A 21,017-nucleotide genomic window follows, 5' to 3' on the forward strand; every position below is an offset into this window, starting at 1 on the left:
AACGCTAGAGTTGTTATGGGAATAGTATGTGGTTACCGAAGGTTGTTCGGAGTCCCGGATGAGATCTCGGACGTGACGAGGAGTTCCAGAATGGTCCGGAGGTGAAGATCGATATATTGGACGAAGGGTATTGGAGTCCAGAATTGTTCCAGGGGTACCGGGTGACGACCAGCGTGTCCGAAAGGGGTTTCGGAGGCCTCGACAAGCGTTGGGGGGCCTTATGGGCCAAGGGAAGGGGGCACATCAGCCCACTAAGGGGCTGAGCGCCCCTCCCACCCCATATCACGTAACCTAGAGAGGTAGGGGGCGCCTCCCCTAGGGCAGCCACCCCTCCCGGCTTGGGGGCAAGTTTCCTAGGGGTGGGGGTGCCCAAACCCATCTAGGGTTTCCCCTGTGGCCGCCGCCCCTACCCTAGGGAAACCCTAGGGTGCCTCCTCCTCCCCCTTCCCCTATATATAGTGAGGGAGAGAGAGGGCAGCCACACCATTCCCCTGGTGCAGCCCCTCCCCCTCTCCTACACCTCCTCCTCCTCCTCCTCCGTAGCGCTTGGCGAAGCCCTGCCGGAGAACCACGAGCTCCATCACCACCACGCCGTCGTGATGTCGGAGTTCTCCCTTAACTTCTCCTCTCCCCTTGCTGGATCAAGAAGGAGGAGACGTTCCCGGGTTGTACGTGTGTTGAACGCGGAGGCGCCGTTGTTCGGCGCTTAGATCGGAATCGACCGCGATCTGAATCGCTGCGTGTACGACTCCACCAACCGCGTTCTTGTAACGCTTCCGCTTAGCGATCTTCAAGGGTATGAAGATGCACTCCCTCTCTCTCATTGCTAGTATCTTCTAGATTGATCTTGGTGACACATAGGAATTTTTTTGAATTATTGCTACGTTCCCCAACAGTGGCATCATGAGCTAGGTCTATGCGTAGATTCTATGCACGAGTAGAACACAAAGCAGTTGTGGGAGATGATTTGTTCAATTTGCTTACCGTTACTAGTCTTATCTTGATCCGACGACATTGTGGGATGAAGCGGCCCGGACCGACCTTACACGTACGCTTACGTGAGACTGGTTCCACCGACTGACATGCACTTGATGCATAAGATGGTTGGCGGGTGTCCGTCTCTCCCACTTTAGTCGGATCGGATTCGATGAAAAGGGTCCTTATGAAGGGTAAATAGCAATTGGCATACCACCGTTGTGGTTTTGCGTAGGTAAGAAACGTTCTTGTTAGAAACCCATAGCAGCCACGTAAAACATGCAACAATAATTAGAGGATGTCTAACTTGTTTTTGCAGGGTATGCTATGTGATGTGATATGGCCAAAAGGATGTGATGAATGATATATGTGATGTATGAGATTGATCATGTTCTTGTAATAGGAATCACGACTTGCATGTCGATGAGTATGACAACCGGCAGGAGCCATAGGAGTTGTCTTAATTTATTTATGACCTACTTGTCAATGAAAACGCCATGTAATTACTTTACTTTATTACTAACCGTTAGCCATAGTAGTAGAAGTAATAGTTGGCGAGGCAACTTCATGAAGACACGATGATGGAGATCATGGTGTCATGCCGGTGACGATGGTGTTCATGCCGCGCCTCGAAGATGGAGATCAAAGGAGCAAGATGATATTGGCCATATCATGTCACTTTATGATTTGCATGTGATGTTTGTCATGTTTACATCTTATTTGCTTAGAATGATGGTAGCATAAATAAGATGATCCCTCACTAAAATTTCAAGAAAGTGTTCCCCCTAACTGTGCACCGTTGCGAAGTCTCGTTGTTTCGAAGAACCACGTGATGATCGGGTGTGATAGATTCTAACGTTCGAATACAACGGGTGTAAGCCAGATTTACACATGCAGAACACTTAGGTTGACTTGACGAGCCTAGCATGTACAGACATGGCCTCGGAACACGAGAGACCGAAAGGTCGAACATGAGTCATATAGTAGATACGATCAACATGGAGATGTTCACCGTTGATGAATAGTCCATCTCATGTGATGATCGAACACGTCCTAGTCGATTCGGATCATGTATCACTTAGAGGACTAGAGAGATGTCTATCTGAGTGGGAGTTCATTGAATAATTTGATTAGATGAACTTAATTATCATGAACATAGTCTAAATTGTCGTGTTGTGGATCAATAGCTCGCGCTTTAGCTCTTTGTTTTAATACGTTCCTAGAGAAAGACTAAGTTGAAAGATATTGTAAGCAATTGTGCGGACTAGGGCCGTAGTCTGAGGATTGTCTTCACTGCTACATAGAAGGCTTCTGTCCTTGATGCACCTCTCGGTGTGCCAACCCCTCTAGCATCGTCTGTGGATGTTGTGAACATCTGGTAGACACATTCTGATGACTACCTGATAGTTTAGTGCGCCATGCTTTACGGCTTAGAGTCGGGGCTCCAAAAGCGTTTTGAACGCCATAGAACATATGAGATGTTCGAAGAGCTGAAATTGGTATTTTAGGCTCATGCCCGTGTTGAGAGGTTGAGACCTCTGACAAGACCTTTGCCTACAAGATGGAGGAGAATAGCTCAGCTAGTGAACATGTGCTTAGAATGTCTGGGTAGTTCAGTCACTTGAATCAAGTGGGAGTTAATCTTCCAGATAAGAGAGTGATTGACAAAAGTTCTCCAGTCGCTATCACCAAGCTACTAGAGTTTCGTGATGAACTATAACATGCAAGGGAAGATAATCCCGGAGCTGTTCGTCGTGCTTAAGGCTGTAAAGGTAGAAATCAAGAAGGAACATCAAGTGTTGATGCTTAACAAGAGCACTGGTTTCAAAGAATGGCAAGGGAAAGAAGGGAAACGTCTTGAATGGCAAGCCAGTTGCCGCTCCAGTGAAGAAACCCAAGAACCCAAACCCGAGACAAAGTGCTTCTATCAGGGGAACGGTCACTGGTAGCGGAACTGCCTCAAATACTTGGTAGATAAGAAGGCTGTCAACTTCAACAAAAGTATATTTGATATATGTGTGTTATTGATGTGTACCTTACTAGTACTCCCAGTAGCACCTGGGTATTAGATACCGGTTCAGTTGCTAATATTGGTAACTCGAAACAAAAGCTACGGAATTAACGGAGACTATCTAAGGGCGAGGTGACGATGTGTGTTGGAAGTTGAAAGGATCGAGAAGAGGTGTCTAGAGGGGGGGGTGGGGGTGATTAGACACTAAGTGCCAAAAGTTGCAGTTTTTAATATTCTTAAGTTTAAGTGGATTTTAAGCACAAGTTTAACAAACACAATACATATCAAGCAAGCATGCAATGAGTATATGAGCAGTGGAAAGTAAAGCATGCAACTTGCAAGAATGTAAAGAGAAGGGTTTGGAGAATTCAAACACAATTGGAGACACGGATGTTTTTGTCGTGGTTCCGATAGGTGGTGCTATCGTACATCCACGTTGATGGAGACTTCAACCCATGGAGGGTAACGGTTGCGCGAGTCCACGGAGGGCTCCACCCACGAAGGGTCCACGAAGAAGCAACCTTGTCTATTCCATCACGGCCATCACCCACGAAGGACTTGCCTCACTAGCGATAGATCTCCATGAAGTAGGCGATCTCCTTGCCCTTACAAACTCCTTGGTTCAACTCCACAATCTTGTTGGAGGCTCCCAAGTTACACCTAGCCAATCTAGGAGACACCACTCTCCAAGAAGTAACAAATGGTGTGTTAATGATGAACTCCTTGCTCTTGTGCTTCAAATGATAGTCTCCCTAACACTCAACTCTCTCTCACAGGATTTGGATTTGGTGGAAAGAAGATTTGAGTGGAAAGCAACTTGGGGAAGGCTAGATATCAAGATTCATATGGTTGGAATGGAATATCTTGACCTTAACACAAGTGTAGGTGGTTCTCTCTCAGAAAATGTGTATTGGAAGTGTAGGTATGTTCTGATGGCTCTCTCCACGAATGAAGAGTGGGTGGAGGGGTATATATAGCCTCCACACAAAATCTAATCGTTACACACAATTTGCCAAACTCGGTGGGACCGAATGGTTGAACTCGGTCGGACCGATTCAGCAAACCTAGTGACCTTTAGGATTTTTGGTGGGACTGAGATGCAACTCGGTAGGACCGATATGGTTAGGGTTAGGGCATAACGTAATCCCGGTGTGATCGATTACACAAACTCGGTGGGACCGATTTTGGTAATAAGCTAACCAGAGAGTTGGCCAGGCAAACTCGGTGAGACCGATTACACAAACTCGGTGGGACCTATTTTGGTAATAAGATAACTAGAGGGTTTGCATTGTAATCTCGGTAGTACCGATTGCTCAAACTCGGTGAGACCGATTTTGGTAATGGACATACACAGAGAGATTACAATCCCATCTCAGTGAGACCGAGATCCCTATCAGTGAAACTGATTTGCTAGGGTTTGTGGCAGTGGCTATGACATTTGAAACTCGGTGGCGCCAGATAGAAAGAATCGGTGGGGCCGAGTTTGACTTTTATTTTAGGTCATATGTGGATGTGGGAAGGTAGTTGAGGGTTTTGGAGCATATCACTAAGCACTTTGAGCAAGCAAGCCATTAAGCAACACCTCATCCCCTCTTGATAGTATTGGCTTTTCCTATAGACTCAATGTGATCTTGGATCACTAAAATAGAAAATGTAGAGTCTTGATCTTGAAGCTTGAGCCAATCCTTTGTCCTTAGCATCTTGAAAGGGTTCCACATCCTCTAGTCCATGCCACTCCATTGTTGAACTTATCTGAAACATACTAGGTAAAAGTGTTAGTCCAACAAGAGATATGTTGACATTAATTACCAAAACCACCCAGGGAGCACTTGTGCTTTCAATCTCCCCCTTTTTGGTAATTGATGACAACATACATCAAAGCTTTAGATAAAGATATAGAGAATAACAAGTAAAGCTTTGGAAAGACATGTAACATGCATAGGTTCCCCCTACACGTATGCAATCATGTGAATATTGAATGTAGGAGCATGTGAATGCGTAAACATGACAGAGTAAGCAATGTGTTACATGTATCTTGGCTATATGCATTAGAGCAAATGATGTGAATGTGAGAAATGTACCTTCATGCTCATGAGTCCTTCTTGCAAACAGTATGTACATCAGCAAGAACTTCTCATTCACATGACTGTGATGCATATACTTACCTTGTGGTCTTCAGTTGGCTTAGGATGGGATGAACCTACGCAAACAAGGTTAAATAATACAGATACACCTACTGACCAGAGCAAGCAAGAGACATATCCCTACAACCCTAGCGTCACCGAACCTTAAGTGTGTAGACCCTACGGGTTCGGGAACCATGCAGACATGACCGAGACGTTTCTCCGGTCAATAACCAACAGCGGGATCTGGATACCCATGTTGGTTCCCACATGTTCCACGATGATCTCATCGGATGAACCACGATGTCAAGGACTTAATCAATCCCGTATACAATTCCCTTTGTCTATCGGTACGACACTTGCCCGAGATTCGATCGTCGGTATCCCGATACCTTGTTCAATCTCGTTACCGGCAAGTCTCTTTACTCGTTCCGTAACACATCATCCCGTGATAAACTCCTTGATCACATTGTGCACATTATGATGATGTCCTACCGAGTGGGCCCAGAGATACCTCTCCGTTTACACGGAGTGACAAATCCCAGTCTCGATTCGTGCCAACCCAACAGACACTTTCGGAGATACCTGTAGTGTACCTTTATAGACACCCAGTTACGTTGTGACGTTTGGCACACCCAAAGCACTCATACGGTATCCAGGAGTTGCACAATCTCATGGTCTAAGGAAATGATACTTGACATTAGAAAAGCTTTAGCATACGAACTACATGATCTTGTGCTAGGCTTAGGATTGGGTCTTTGTCCATCACATCATTCTTCTAATGATGTGATCCCGTTATCAATGACATCCAATGTCCATGGTCAAGAAACCGTAACCATCTATTGATCAACGAGCTAGTCAACTAGAGGCTTACTAGGGACATGGTGTTGTCTATGTATCCACACATGTATCTGAGTTTCCTATCAATACAATTCTAGCATGGATAATAAACGATTATCATGAACAAGGAAATATAATAATAACCAATTTATTATTGCCTCTAGGGCATATTTCCAACATCAACATGAGGTGCACAAGGGCTAGTAATGTACTTGTTCAAATGATATTCATTGAAAATCTCAAGCATTTCATTTTTCCACTCATGAAAATACTCTCCATCAAGAATAGTCACTTTATGTCTAAGACTCCCCAAAGTAGACACATCCATCTTCCTCCAATGGTGTTTAAACCAAGGCAATGGAGACCAAAGCTCTGATACCAATTGAAAGGATCGAGAAGAGGTGTCTAGAGGGGGGGTGGGGTGATTAGACACTAAGTGCCAAAAGTTGCAGTTTTTAATATTCTTAAGTTTAAGTGGAGTTTAAGCACAAGTTTAACAAACACAATACATATCAAGCAAGCATGCAATGAGTATATGAGCAGCGGAAAGTAAAGCATGCAACTTGCAAGAATGTAAAGAGAAGGGTTTGGAGAATTCAAACGCAATTGGAGACACATATGTTTTTGTCGCGGTTCCGATAGGTGGTGCTATCGTACATCCACATTGATAGAGACTTCAACCCATGGAGGGTAACGGTTGCGCAAGTCCACGGAGGGCTCCACCCACGAAGGGTCCACGAAGAAGCAACCTTGTCTATTCCATCACGGCCGTCACCCACGAAGGACTTGCCTCACTAGCGGTAGATCTTCACGAAGTAGGCGATCTCCTTGCCCTTACAAACTCCTTGGTTCAACTCCACAATCTTGTTGGAGGCTCCCAAGTTACACCTAGCCAATCTAGGAGACACCACTCTCCAAGAAGTAACAAAAGGTGTGTTGATGATGAACTCCTTGCTCTTGTGCTTCAAATGATAGTCTCCCCAACACTCAACTCTCTCTCACAGGATTTGGATTTGGTGGAAAGAAGATTTGAGTGGCAAGCAACTTGGGGAAGGCTAGAGATCAAGATTCATATGGTTGGAATGGAATATCTTGACCTCAACACAAGTGTAGGTGGTTCTCTCTCAGAAAATGTGTATTGGAAGTGTAGGTATGTTCTGACGGCTCTCTCCACGAATGAAGAGTGGGTGGAGGGGTATATATAGCCTCCACAGAAAATCTAATCGTTACACACAATTTGCCAAACTCGGTGGGACCGAATGGTTAAACTCGGTCGGACCGATTCAGGAAACCTAGTGACCTTTAGGATTTTAGGTGGGACTGAGATGCAACTCGGTAGGACAGATATGGTTAGGGTTTGGTCATAATGTAATCTTGGTGTGACCGATTACACAAACTCGGTGGGACCGATTTTGGTAATAAGCTAACCAGAGAGTTGGCCAGGCAAACTCGGTGAGACCGATTACACAAACTCGGTGGGACCGATTTTGGTAATAAGCTAACCAGAGGGTTTGCATTGTAATCTCGGTAGTACCGATTGCTCAAACTCGGTGAGACCGATTTTGGTAATGGACATACACAGAGAGATTACAATCCCATCTCGGTGAGACCGAGATCCCTATCGGTGAAACCGATTTGCTAGGGTTTGTGGCAGTGGCTATGAAATTTGAAACTCGGTGGCGCCGGATAGAAAGAATCGGTGGGGCCGAGTTTGACTTTTGGTTTAGGTCATATGTGGATGTGGGAAGGTAGTCGAGGGTTTTGGAGCATATCACTAAGCACTTTGAGCAAGCAAGCCATTAAGCAACACCTCATCCCCTCTTGATAGTATTGGCTTTTCCTATAGACTCAATGTGATCTTGGATCACTAAAATAGAAAATGTAGAGTCTTGATCTTGAAGCTTGAGCCAATCCTTTGTCCTTAGCATCTTGAAAGGGTTCCACATCCTCTAGTCCATGCCACTCCATTATTGAACTTATCTGAAACATACTAGGTAAAAGTGTTAGTCCAACAAGAGATATGTTGACATTAATTACCAAAACCACCGAGGGAGCACTTGTGCTTTCAATCTCCCCCTTTTTGGTAATTGATGACAACATACATCAAAGCTTTAGATAAAGATATAGAGAATAACAAGTAAAGCTTTGGAAAGACATGTAACATGCATAGGCTCCCCCTACACGTATGCAATCATGTGAATATTGAATATAGGAGCATGTGAATGCGTAAACATGACAGAGTAAGCAATGTGTTACATGTATCTTGGCTATATGCATCAAGCAAATGATGTGAATGTGAGAAATGTACCTTCATGCTCATGAGTCCTTGCAAACAGTATGTACATCAGCAAGAACTTCTCATTCACATGACTGTGATGCATATAGTTACCTTGTGGTCTTGAGTTGGCTTAGGATGGGATGAACCTGCGCAAAAAAGGTTAAATAATATAGATACACCTACTGACCAGAGCAAGCAAGAGAAACCACAAGAGAACCAAGACTGGGATGACACGTAGAGTGAGTACTAAGTACCACATTGGATATAGACATGTCCCCAAAGGTAAAGATATGCAATAAAATTAGAGATTTCCTTCCCTTAGATGTCTTGCTCCCCCTGAATCTGCATGGGATATTGGGAGAAGATAGGGAATAGAAAATCAGAGCAAAAAAACAACAACAGAGCTTGAGCTAAAGCAAGCAACCAAACATGTCTTTCCCCTCTTAAAGACATGTGACATCTCTCCTCTTGAACACCAAGCATCTGGGGTCTTTGATGATTTTACTTTCTCCTAGTTGAGAAACTCTCTCCCCCTGAGTATTCTCTCTTTATCCCCCTATAGGAAGGATTAAGCTTTGATGTGATCTCTCTCTCCCCCTTTGACATCAATTTCCAAGAAGGGCTCTTCTGGACATGTAATACAAATGGGTTGGTCCTTGAGTCACAGAGCAAAGTAGCATGTCTAATATGATGCTGGTAGAGGACAAGAATCATTGAGTGGAGCCGGAGCAAACAGAAATCAGGAATAAGTGGCAAGTTGGTTTTCCTGTGATGGAATCGGTGACTCCGAGTTGTGTGCTTCGGTTGCACCGAAAGATTTCGGTTGGGCTGAAGAGAACAAACCGGTGCGACCGAGTTCATTAGAGTGAAACCACTTGTCACCTCAGCTCACTAGACAAGTAAGATCTCACAAGGATATGCAAGGAATTTACTGAAAGATTTGCAATAAATTGGATGCAGAATATGCAAAACAAAAAGGAAAGAAAAGAAACTAAAAGTTCTAGATGAAGTTTTTTTGAAGGGGAAACAAATATGCAAATGCAAAAGCACGGAGAAACACTAGAGAACTTCATCTAGAAATGGTCGGCGACAAAGTCACCTATGTTAGAGTATATTGACTTAGGAGTCAAGTGAGAGCACTTGATCATAGGTCATACTCATCGTTTAAGCTCAAAATGGGGTTACCATTTTTCGTTTAAGCCTTTTGATGTATTCACATCTTGTAGAGTTACTTTGACTCATGACTTGGAGTAAAGCTTCTCTAAGATGGAATAACATACCTTGGGTGGTGGTGTTGATCTTGCTCATGTAGTTGAACTTGTGTGGGTTGCTCAAGGTTGATGTAGTTCATCAAGGGTTGGGAGCACCACTTGGAGTTTGAGTTCATCTACCTACATGGGTTAGCTTTGCAAGGAAGATCACTTGTGTATCCAACATGACAATCATGAGACTCAACATAGAATTTGCCAAAGGATATGTTTGAATGGTTTCGTGCTTCCTTGTCTTCAACCACCGTTGTGTAGAGACTTGGTGATGTAGAAATTGCTCAAGATGTGAGTGTGTGGAAATCTCATAGATTTAGATTCATCCAAGTACCTACACGGGTTAGATACCATGCAAGGTACAAATATATCCAAGACATATGAATAGCATCATAAGAGAAATATCGAGGATTAGTCATAGGCTCATGCCCCGCATGTATCAAATGGAGTTCCTACTCCAAGTTTGAAGCATCAATGATGTTCAATTCACCTCTTAACCTGCAAAACACTTTCTCATCAAGTGGTTTAGTGAATATATCCGCCAATTGCTTATCGGTGCGAACGTGCTTAAGGTTAATGTCCCCTTTTGCAACATGATCTCGAATGAAATGATGAAGAACTTCAATATGCTTAGTTCGAGAATGTTGCACGGGATTGTGAGCAATATTAATAGCACTTTCATTGTCACATAGCAATGGAACATGTTTCACATATATCCCATAATATTTAAGAGTTTGGGTCATCCAAAGTAATTGAGCACAACATGAACCAGCGGCAATGTATTCCGCTTCGGCGGTGGATAAGGATACCGAGTTTTGTTTCTTGGAAGACCAAGACACAAGAGATCTACCAAGGAATTGACAAGTACCCGAAGTGGATTTTCTATCAACCTTGTCTCCGGCATAGTCCGAATCGGAGTAGCCAACAAGATCAAAAGAGGACCTCTTAGGATACCAAATGCCAAAATTTGGTGTATGGATTAGGTATCTCACTATCCTTTTCACAGCCTTAAGATGACATTCTTTAGGAGCAGCTTGATATCGTGCACACATGCACACACTTAGAATAATATCGGGACGAGAGGCACATAGATATAACAATGAACCAATCATAGATCGATAAACCTTTTGATCAACCGGTTCACCATCTTTGGTCAAATCATTTAAGTTAGAGAATAATGGTTATTCTGTTTACATGAATAATACCTTCTATGGTCATGCACCCAATGTGAAAGGTTTATTGAATCCCGGTCGTAGTTATACACATGTTCATAACATTGATGCCAAAAGATGTAGAGTTGATAATGATAGTACCACTTTCATGTGGCACTGCCGCTTAGGTCATATTGGTGTAAAGCGCATGAAAGAACCTCCATGCTAATGTAATTTTGAAGTCACTTGACACATGCGAACCATGCCTCTTTGGCAAGATGACTAAAACCCCATTCTTTGGAACAATGGAACGGGCAAGTGACTTGTTGGAAATCATACATGCTGATGTGTGCGGTCCGATGAGTGTTGACGCGCGCGGTGGATATCGTTATTTTCTCACCTTCACCAGTGAATTGAATAGAAACGGATATATTTACTTAATGAAGCATAAGTCTGAAATGTTTGAAAACTTCAAGCAATTTCAGAGTGAAGTTGAGAATCATCGTAACAAGAAGATCAAGTTCCTTCGATCTGATCAAAGGGAAAGTATCAGAGTTATGAGTTTGGCAATCACTAAAGACAAGGTGGAATCGTTTCACAGTTGACGCCGCCTGGAACACCATAGCATGATGGTGTGTCCGAACATCATAATCGAACCTTATTGGATATGGTATATGATGTCTCTTACCAATCTACCGCTATTTTTGGGGGTTATGCATTAAAGCCAATTACATTCACTTTAAATAGGGGACCATCTAAGTCCGTGGAGACGACACCATATGAACTATGGTTTGGCAAGAAACCAAAGTTGTTGTTTCTTAAGGTTTGGGGCTACGATGCTTATGTCGATGGCTTCGGTCGGAAAAGCTTGAACCCAAAGCGGGAAATTGTATCTTCATGGAATACCCAAACAAGACGATTGGGTATACCTTTTATCTCAGATCTGAGGGCAAAGTGTTTGTCGCTAAGAATAGGTCCTTTCTCGAGAAAGAGTTTCTCTATAAAGAATTAAGTGGGAGGAAGATAGAACTTGATGAGGTTGTTGAACCTTCACTTCAACCAGAGAGTAGCGCATCACAGAAAGATGTTTCTGTGGCACTTACGTCAGTTGAGGAGAAAGCTAATGATGATGATCATGAAGCTTCAGATCAAATTACTATCAAACATCATAGGTCGACAAGGGTGTGTACAACTTCTGAGTGGTAACCCTGTCTTAAAGGTCATGTTGTTGGACAACGATGAACCTATGAGCTATGAAGAAGCGATGGTGGGCCCGGATTCCAAAAAATGGCTGGAAGCCATGAAATCCGAGATAGGATCCATGTATGAGAACAAAGTATGGACTTTGGTGGACTTTCCTGATGATCGGCAAGCCATTGAGAATAAATGGGTCTTTAATAAGAAGACATACGCTGATGGTAATGTCACCATTTATGAAGCTCGACTTGTCTCAAGGAAGTTTCTGACAAGTTCAAGGAGTTGTCTGTGGTGAGACTTTTCTCAATCATAGCGATGTTAAAGTCTGTTAAAATTGTGTTAGCAATTGTTGCATTTTTCATTTACGAAATCTGGCAGATGGATGTCAAAACAAAGTTTCCTTAACGGTCTCCATGAGGAAAGGTTGTGTGTGATATAACCAGAAGTTTTTGTCGATCCTAAGGATGCTAAAAGGTATGCAAACTCCAACGATCCTTATATGGATTGGAGCAAGCATCTCGGAGCTGGAACATACGCTTTGATGAGGCAATCAAAGCATCTGGATTTATACAAAGTTTGCAAGAAACTTGTATTTGCAAGAAAGTGAGTGGGAGCACTACAACATTTCTATAGGTATATATGGATGACATATTGTTGATCGGAAATGATGTAGAATTTCTAGAAAGCATAAATGGTTGTTTGAATGGAGTTTTTCAAAGGAAGACCTGTGTAAAACTTCTTACATGTTGGGTATCAAGATCTATAGAGATAGATCAAGACGCGTGATAAGACTTTCACAGAGCACATACCTTGACATGATCTTGAAGGAGTTCAAGATGGATTAGTCAAAGAAGGAGTTCTTGCCTGAGTTGTGAGGTGTGAAGTTAAGACTTGAAGCTCGACCACGGCAGAAGAAAGAGAAAGGACGAAAGTCGTCCCCTATGCCTTAGCCATAGGCTCTATACGATATGCCATGTTGTGTACCGCGATGTGCCTTGCCACGTGTCTGGCAAGGGGGTACAAGAGTGATCTAGGAGTGGATCATTGGACGGTGGTCAAAATTGTCCTTAGGAATAAGGAAATGTTTCTTGGTTATGGAGGTGATAAAGAGTTTGGCGTAAAGGGTTACGTCGATGCAAGCTTTAAGACCTATCCGGATGACTTTGAGTAGCAAACCAGATACGTATAGTGGAGCAACCATTTGGAATAGCTCCAAGTGGAGCATAGTAGCAACATCTACAATATGAAATCGAGATTTGCGAAGAACACACGGATCTGAATGTTGCAGACCCGTTGACTGACACTTCTCTCGTAAGCATAACATGATCAAACCCTAGAACTCATTGAGTGTTAATCACATGGTGATGTGAACTAGATTATTGACTCTAGTAAACTCTTGGGTGTTAATCACATGGAGATGTGAACTAGATTATTGACTCTAGTAAGCTCTTCGGGTGTTAGTCACATGGCGATGTGAACTATGAGTGTTAATCACATAACGATGTGAACTAGATTATTGACTCTAGTGCAAGTGGGAGACTGTTGGAAATATGCCCTAGAGGCAATAATAAAATGGTTATTATTATATTTCCTTGTTCATGATAATTGTCTATTGTTCATGCTATAATTGTATTAACCGGAAACCGTAATACATGTGTGAATACATAGATCGTAATATGTCCCTAGTAAGCCTGTTGTTGACTAGCTCGTTGATCAATAGATGGTCATGGTTTCCTGACCATGGACATTGGATGTCATTGATAACGGGATCACATCACTAGGAGAATGATGTGATGGACAAGACCCAATCTTAAGCGTAGCACAAGATCGTGTAGTTCGTTTGCTAAAGCTTTTTTAATGTCAAGTATCATTTCCTTAGACCATGAGATTGTGCAACTCCCAGATACCGCAGGAATGCTTTGGGTGTACCAAATGTCACAATGTAACTGAGTGGCTATAAAGGTGCACTACAGGTATCTCTGAAAGTGTCTGTTGGGTTGGCATGAATCGAGATTGGGATTTGTCACTCCATATGACGGAGAGGTATCTCTGGGCCCACTCGGTAATGCATCATCATAATGAGCTCAATGTGACTAAGGAGTTAGCCACGGGATCATGCGTTACAGAACAAGTAAAGAGACTTTCCAGTAACAAGATTGAACGAGGTATGGGGATACCGACGATCAAATCTCGGGCAAGTAACATACCAATAGACAAAGGGAATTGTATACGGGATTGATTGAATCCCCGACATCGTGGTTCATCCGATGAGATCATCATGGAACATGTGGGAGCCAATATGGGTATCCAGATCCTGCTATTGGTTATTGGCCGAAGAGATGTCTCGGTCATGTCTGCATGGTTCCCGAACCCGTAGGGTCTAAACACTTAAGGTTCGGTGACGCTAGAGTTGTTATGGGAAATAGTATGTGGTTACCGAAGGTTGTTCGGAGTACTGGATGAGATCCCGGACGTGACGAGGAGTTCCGGAATGGTCCGGAGGTGAAGATCGATATATTGGATGAAGGGTATTGGAGTCCGGAATTGTTCCGGGGGTACCGGGTGACAACCAGCGTGTCTGAAAGGGGTTTCGGAGGCCCCGACAAGTGTTGGGGGGCCTTATGGGCCAAGGGGAGGGGGCACATCAGCCCACTAAGGGGCTGAGCGCCCCTCCCACCCCATCTCAGGTAACCTGGAGAGGTGGGGGCGCCTCCCCTAGGGCAGCCACCCCTCCCGACTTGGGGAGCAAGTTTCCTAGGGGTAGGGGTGCCCAAACCCATCTAGGGTTTCCCCTGTGGCCATGTGGTATTTTGGCGGCCATTGGCTGCCTGCCAAAAGAACCTAGCGAGGTCCTTATCGAAGGCACTATGAACGTCTTCTGGAAGAATATACATCCCCATCATGAACATGGGGAGGCTTGCAAGGTTAGAACTAATAAGGACCGATTTGCTCCCTTTGGAGGTAAACCGTCCTCGCCAGGGCTCAGCCCGAGAGGCCACTTGTCTCACTAACGGGTCGAATGCACTTGTCAGGATCTTCAAGTCTGCCATCAGCATCCCCAAGTATGTAATGGGGAATGAGGTTAGCCTGCACTTTAGATTATCCGCAATCCTCTATTGGTCCTCTGCAGGGTAGCCCAGGACAATGACCTCGCTCTTGTCAAAGTTAACCTTGAGTCCCGACATAGCCTCAAAGCAGAGGAGTAGGAACTTAAGGTTAACTATGTCAAGGGTGGATCCTTCCACCATAATCATGGTGTCATTGGCGTACTAGAGGTGAGTGACCCCCCTCCCAGAATGAGGTGACCGACAACTCCAGAGAGGTGGCCAGCCCACCTAGCTTTGCCCAGGATACCCGCCAGCGCGTCCACGGCAAGGTTGAAGAGAAGGGGGGATATCGGGTCCCCTTGCTTCACACCCGCAGAGGACACAAAGGAAGGCCCCACCTCCCCGTTAATGTTAATCGCAGTCTTGCTAGACCGTACCAGCTACATAATCCAGTTGCACCATCTGTCCTTGAAGCCTCTGTGCTGCATGACTAGGCGCAGGAAGTTCCAGTCTAGCCGATCATAGGCTTTCTGGAAGTCCAGCTTAGGAAATACACCCTTCTGCCCACACGATCGCACCTCGTGGACAATCTTGTGAAGGGACAAAATCCCGTCATGGATTCGTCTCCCTTTCAGGAATGCTGTCTAGAGTGGGTGATTCATCCTCTCAACTACAGGCGCGAGCCTAGACATGCATACTTTAGAGAAGATGCGCCCCAGGACATTCATAACTATGATATGTCTGAATTGGCGAATGTCCATCGCCCCAACTACTTTGGGGATCAGGGTGACAACATCGAAGTTTATGCGCGCCATGTCAAATGTTTCGATGTAGAATTCATGGAACAATGGCATGATCACCGGTTTTAGGACATTCCAGAATTTCTGGAAGAAGGCAACCGGCAAGCCATCTGGCCCCGGTGCCGACCCCGCCTTCATCGAGGCGATTGCCCGCCCTACCTCTTCCGGCGAGAAAGGGATAGTAAGTTCCACATTCTCATTGTCGGATACCCTGTCCGATAGGGTCCAGAAATCATCTATCGGGGAACGTAGTAATTCAAAAAAATTCCTAAGATCATGCAAGATCTATCTAGGAGAAGCATAGTGATACGTCTCCAACGTATCTATAATTTTTGATTGTTCCATGCTATATTATATCCTGTTTTGGACATTATTGGGCTTTATTATACACTTTTATATTATTTTTGGGACTAACCTATTAACTGGAGGCCCAACCCAGAATTGCTGTTTTTTGTCTATTTCAGAGTTACGCAGAAAAAGAATATCAAACGGAGTCCAAACGGAATGAAACCTTCGGGAACGTGATTTTTGGAACGAACATGATCCAGAGGACTTGGACCCTACGTCAAGCAATCAACCAGGAAGGCACGAGGTAGGGGCGCGCCTACCCCCTAGACGCGCCCTCCACCCTCGTGGGGCCCATGTTGCTCTATCGACGTACTCCTTCCTCCTATATATACCTATGTACCTCCAAACTACCAGATACGGAGTCAAAACCCTAATTCCACCATCGTAACTTTCTATATCCACGAGAACCCATCTTGGGGCCTTTTCCGGAGCTCCGCCGGAGGGGGTATCGATCACGGAGGGCTTCTACATCAACACCATAGCCTCTCCGATGAAGTGTGAGTAGTTTACTTCAGACCTTCGGGTCCATAGTTATTAGCTAGATGGCTTCTTCTCTCTTTTTGGATCGCAATACAAAGTTCTCCCCCTCTCTTGTGGAGATCTATTCGATGTAATCTTCTTTTGCGGTGTGTTTGTTGAGACCGATGAATTGTGGGTTTATGATCAAGTTTATCTATGAAGAATATTTGAATCTTCTCTGAATTCTTTTATGTATGATTGGTTATCTTTGCAAGTCTCTTCGAATTATCAGTTTGGTTTGGCCTACTAGATTGATCTTTCTTGCAATGGGAGAAGTGCTTAGCTTTGGGTTCAATCTTGCGGTGTCCTTTCCCAGTGACAGTAGGGGCAGCAAGGCACATATTGTATTGTTGCCATCGAGGATAACAAAATGGGGTTTATACCATATTGCATGAGTTTATCCCTCTACATCATGTCATCTTGCTTAAAGCGTTACTCTGTTCTCTTGAACTTAATACTCTAGATGCATGCTGGATAGCGATCGATGTGTGGAGTAATAGTAGATGCAGGCAGGAGTCGGTCTACTTGTCTCGGACGTGATGCCTATATACATGATCATACCTAGATATTCTCATAACTATGCTCAATTCTGTCAATCGCTCAATAGTAATTTGTTCATCCACCGTAATACGTATGCTCTCGAGAGAAGCCACTAGTGAAACCTATGGCCCCCGGGTCTATTTTCCATCATATTAATCTTCCAATACTTAGTTATTTCCTTTGCCATTTATTTTACTTGCATCTTTATTTCTCTTTATCATAAAAATACCAAAAATATTATCTTATCATATCTATCAGATCTCACTTTCGTAAGTGACTGTCAAGGGATTGACAACCCCTTTATCGCGTTGGTTGCGAGGAGTTTATTTGTTTGTGTAGGTGCGAGGGACTCGTGCGTGGCCTCCTACTGGATTGATACCTTGGTTCTCAAAAGCTGAGGGAAATACTTACGCTGCTCTGCTGCATCACCCTTTCCTCTTCAAGGGAAAACCAACGTAGTGCTCAAGAGGTAGCAAGAAGGATTTCTGGCGCCGTTGCCGGGGAGTCTACGCAAAAGTCAACATACCAAGTACCCAACACAAACCCTTATCTCCCGCATTACATTATTTGCCATTTGCCTCTCGTTTTCCTCTCCCCCCACTTCATCCTTGCCGTTTTATTCGCCCTCTCTTTTCCGCTCACCTTTCTTCCGCTATGTCGGAATCACAAAGGGTTGGGGGTTCTCTCCCGTGTTTTAGTACTTTGGACAATCCTTCTATTCTCGCTAAACTCATAAATAAAGATGCTATGGAAAGACCTACCGGAGTTATCAATGAGAATCTTAATAATTTTGATGAAGATGATTCCGGAATTTTTCGTTATTTACTTGATGAATATTTGAAAGATGCTTGGGATAGATTATTAAGGATCAGGGCTAGCTATGTGCCTCAATACCAAATTGAAATTTACTTAAGAAGCTTTTATGTTGCCCTACCTTCTTCCTTTAAGCATGTCTTAGATTCTATATTTGAAGAAGGTTTTCTTGAAGGGAATGCCGTAGACACTTATGAAAACATGAAAACCATATTTGGGCACCCCATGAATGATAAAGTTGAATCTACATCTCTTTTGCTCTCTTACCAAAACGAATCTATCAAAGAGATGAAGGCTAGCTTAGATACAAATTTCCGTAACGTACTTAATCTTTATTCTACCATTAATAGCCATGTGCTTTATCAAAATAGAAAGATTAATTCCATAGCTAGCAAGTTTGCTCTTTTCTTCCCTAAAACCAAAGATGGCAATACCTAGATCTATCTTCGCTTTTATGCCTAGCTAGGGGCGTTAAACGATAGCGTTGGTTGGGAGGCAACCCAATTTTATTTTTATTCCTTGCTTTTTGCTCCTGTTTAGTAATAAATAATTTATCTAGCCTCTGTTTTGGTTGTGTTTTTGTGTTTAATTAGTGTTTTTTCCAAGTAGAATCGTTGGGAAGACTTGGGGAAAGTGTTTTTAATCTTGCTGTAAAAACAGAAACTTTAGCGCTCACGAGAATTTCTGTCATTTTTATTTGGGAAATGCTATTTAGTTAATTATTTTTGCAGATGATTAATAGATAAATTACTCACGTACATAAATTTATTTTAGAATTTTTGGGGTTCCAGATCTTGCGTTAGCTACAGATTACTACAGACTGTTCTGTTTTTGACTGATTCTGTTTTTCGTGTGTTGTTTGCTTATTTTAATGAATCTATGGCTAGTAAAATAGTTTATAAACCATAGAGAAGTTGGAATACAGTAGGTTTAACACCAATATAAATAAATAATGAGTTCATTACAGTACCTTGAAGTGGTGTTTTGTTTTCTTTTGCTAACGGAGCTCACGAGATTTTCTACTTTAAGTTTTGTGTTGTGAAGTTTTCAAGTTTTGGGTAAAGATTTGATGGATTATGGAACAAGGAGTGGCAAGAGCCTAATCTTGGGGATGCCCATGGGACCCCCAAGATAATCTAAGGACACCTAAAAGCCAAATCTTGGGGATGCCCCAGAAGGCATCCCCTCTTTCATCTACTTCCATCGGTAACTTTACTTGGAGCTATATTTTTATTTACCACATGATATGAGTTTTTTTGGAGAGTCTTGTATTATTTGAGTCTTTATTTGTTAGTTTTCCACAATCATCCTGCCTGTACACACCTTTTGAGAGAGACACACATGATTTGGAAATTGTTAGAATACTCTATGTGCTTCACTTATATCTTTTAGAGCATGTTGGTGGATTTGTTTTATAGAAACCATTGTTCTCTCATGCTTCACTTAGATTATTTTGAGAGTCCTACAAAACATCATGGTAAATTGGTTTAATTATGTTAGGCATTCAAGATTAATAATAAAAGTTTCTTATGAGTGTGTTGAATACTATGAGAAGTTTGATACTTGATAATTGTTTTGAGATATGGAGATGGTGATATTAGAGTCATTCTAGATGAGTAGTTGTGAATTTGAGAGATACATGTGTTAAAGTTTGTGATTCCCGTAGCATGCATGTATGGTGAACCGTTATGTGATGAAGTCAGAGCATGATTTATTTATTGATTGTCTTCCTTATGAGTGACGGTCGGGGACGAGCGATGGTCCTTTCCTACCAATCTATCCCCCTAGGATCATGCACGTAATACTTTGCTTTGATAACTTGTAGATTTTTGCAATAAGTATATGAGTTCTTTATGACTAATGTTGAGTCCATGGATCATATGCACTCTCACCCTTCCACCATTTCTAGCCTCTCTAATACCGCGCACCTTTCGCCGGTATCATACACCCACCATATACCTTCCTCAAAACAGCCACCATACCTACCTATCATGGCATTTCCGTAGCCATTACGAGATATATTGCCATGTAACTTACCACTATTCCGTTTACTATGACACGCTCCATCATTGTCATATTGCTTTGCGTGATCATGTAGTTGACATTGTATTCGTGGCAAAGCCACCGTTCATAATTCTTTCATACATGTCACTCTTGATTCATTGCATATCCCGGTACACTGCCGGAGGCATTCACATAGAGTCATATTTTGTTCTAAGTATTGAGTTGTAATTGTTGAGTTGTAAGTAAATAAAAAAGTGTGATGATCATCATTTTTAGAGCATTGTCCCAAGTGAGGAAAGAATGATGGAGACTATGATTCCCCCACAAGTCGGGATGAGACTCCGGACTAAAAAAAGAGGCCATAAAAAAAGAGAAAAGGCCCAAATAAAAAAAATAAGAGAAAAAGAGAGAAGGGACAATGCTACTATCTTTTTACCACACTTGTGCTTCAAAGTAGCACCAAGATCTTCATAGAGAGTCTCCTATGTTATCACTTTCATATACTAGTGGGAATTTTTTATTATAGAACTTGGCTTGTATATTTCAATGATGGGCTTCCTTAAAATGCCCTAGGTCTTCGTGAGCAAGCGAGTTGGATGCACACCCACTTAGTTCTTTTTGTTGAGCTTTCATATACTTATAGCTCTAGTGCATCCGTTGCATGGCAATCCCTACTCACTCACATTGATATCTATTAATGGGCATCTCCATAGCCCGTTGATACGCCTAGTTGATGTGAGACTATCTCCCCCTTTTTTGTCTTCTCCACAACCACCATTCTATTCCACCTATAGTGCTATGTCCATGGCTCACGCTCATGTATTGCGTGAAGATTGAAAAAGTTTGAGAACGCTAAAAGTATGAAACAATTGCTTGGCTTGTCATCGGGGTTGTGCATGATTTAAATACTTTGTGTGGTGAAGATGGAGCATAGCCAGACTATATGATTTTGTAGGGATAACTTTCTTTTGCCATGTTATTTTGAAGAGACATAATTGCTTAGTTAGTATGCTTGAAGTATTATTATTTCTATGCCAATATTGAACTTTTGTCTTGAATCTTTCGGAGAATATTCATACCACAATTAAGAAGAATTACATTGAAATTAT

This window comes from Triticum urartu, chromosome 3A (assembly GCF_056163025.1).
Source record: "Triticum urartu cultivar PI428250 chromosome 3A, HENAU_Tu73, whole genome shotgun sequence".
Taxonomy (NCBI): domain Eukaryota; kingdom Viridiplantae; phylum Streptophyta; class Magnoliopsida; order Poales; family Poaceae; genus Triticum; species Triticum urartu.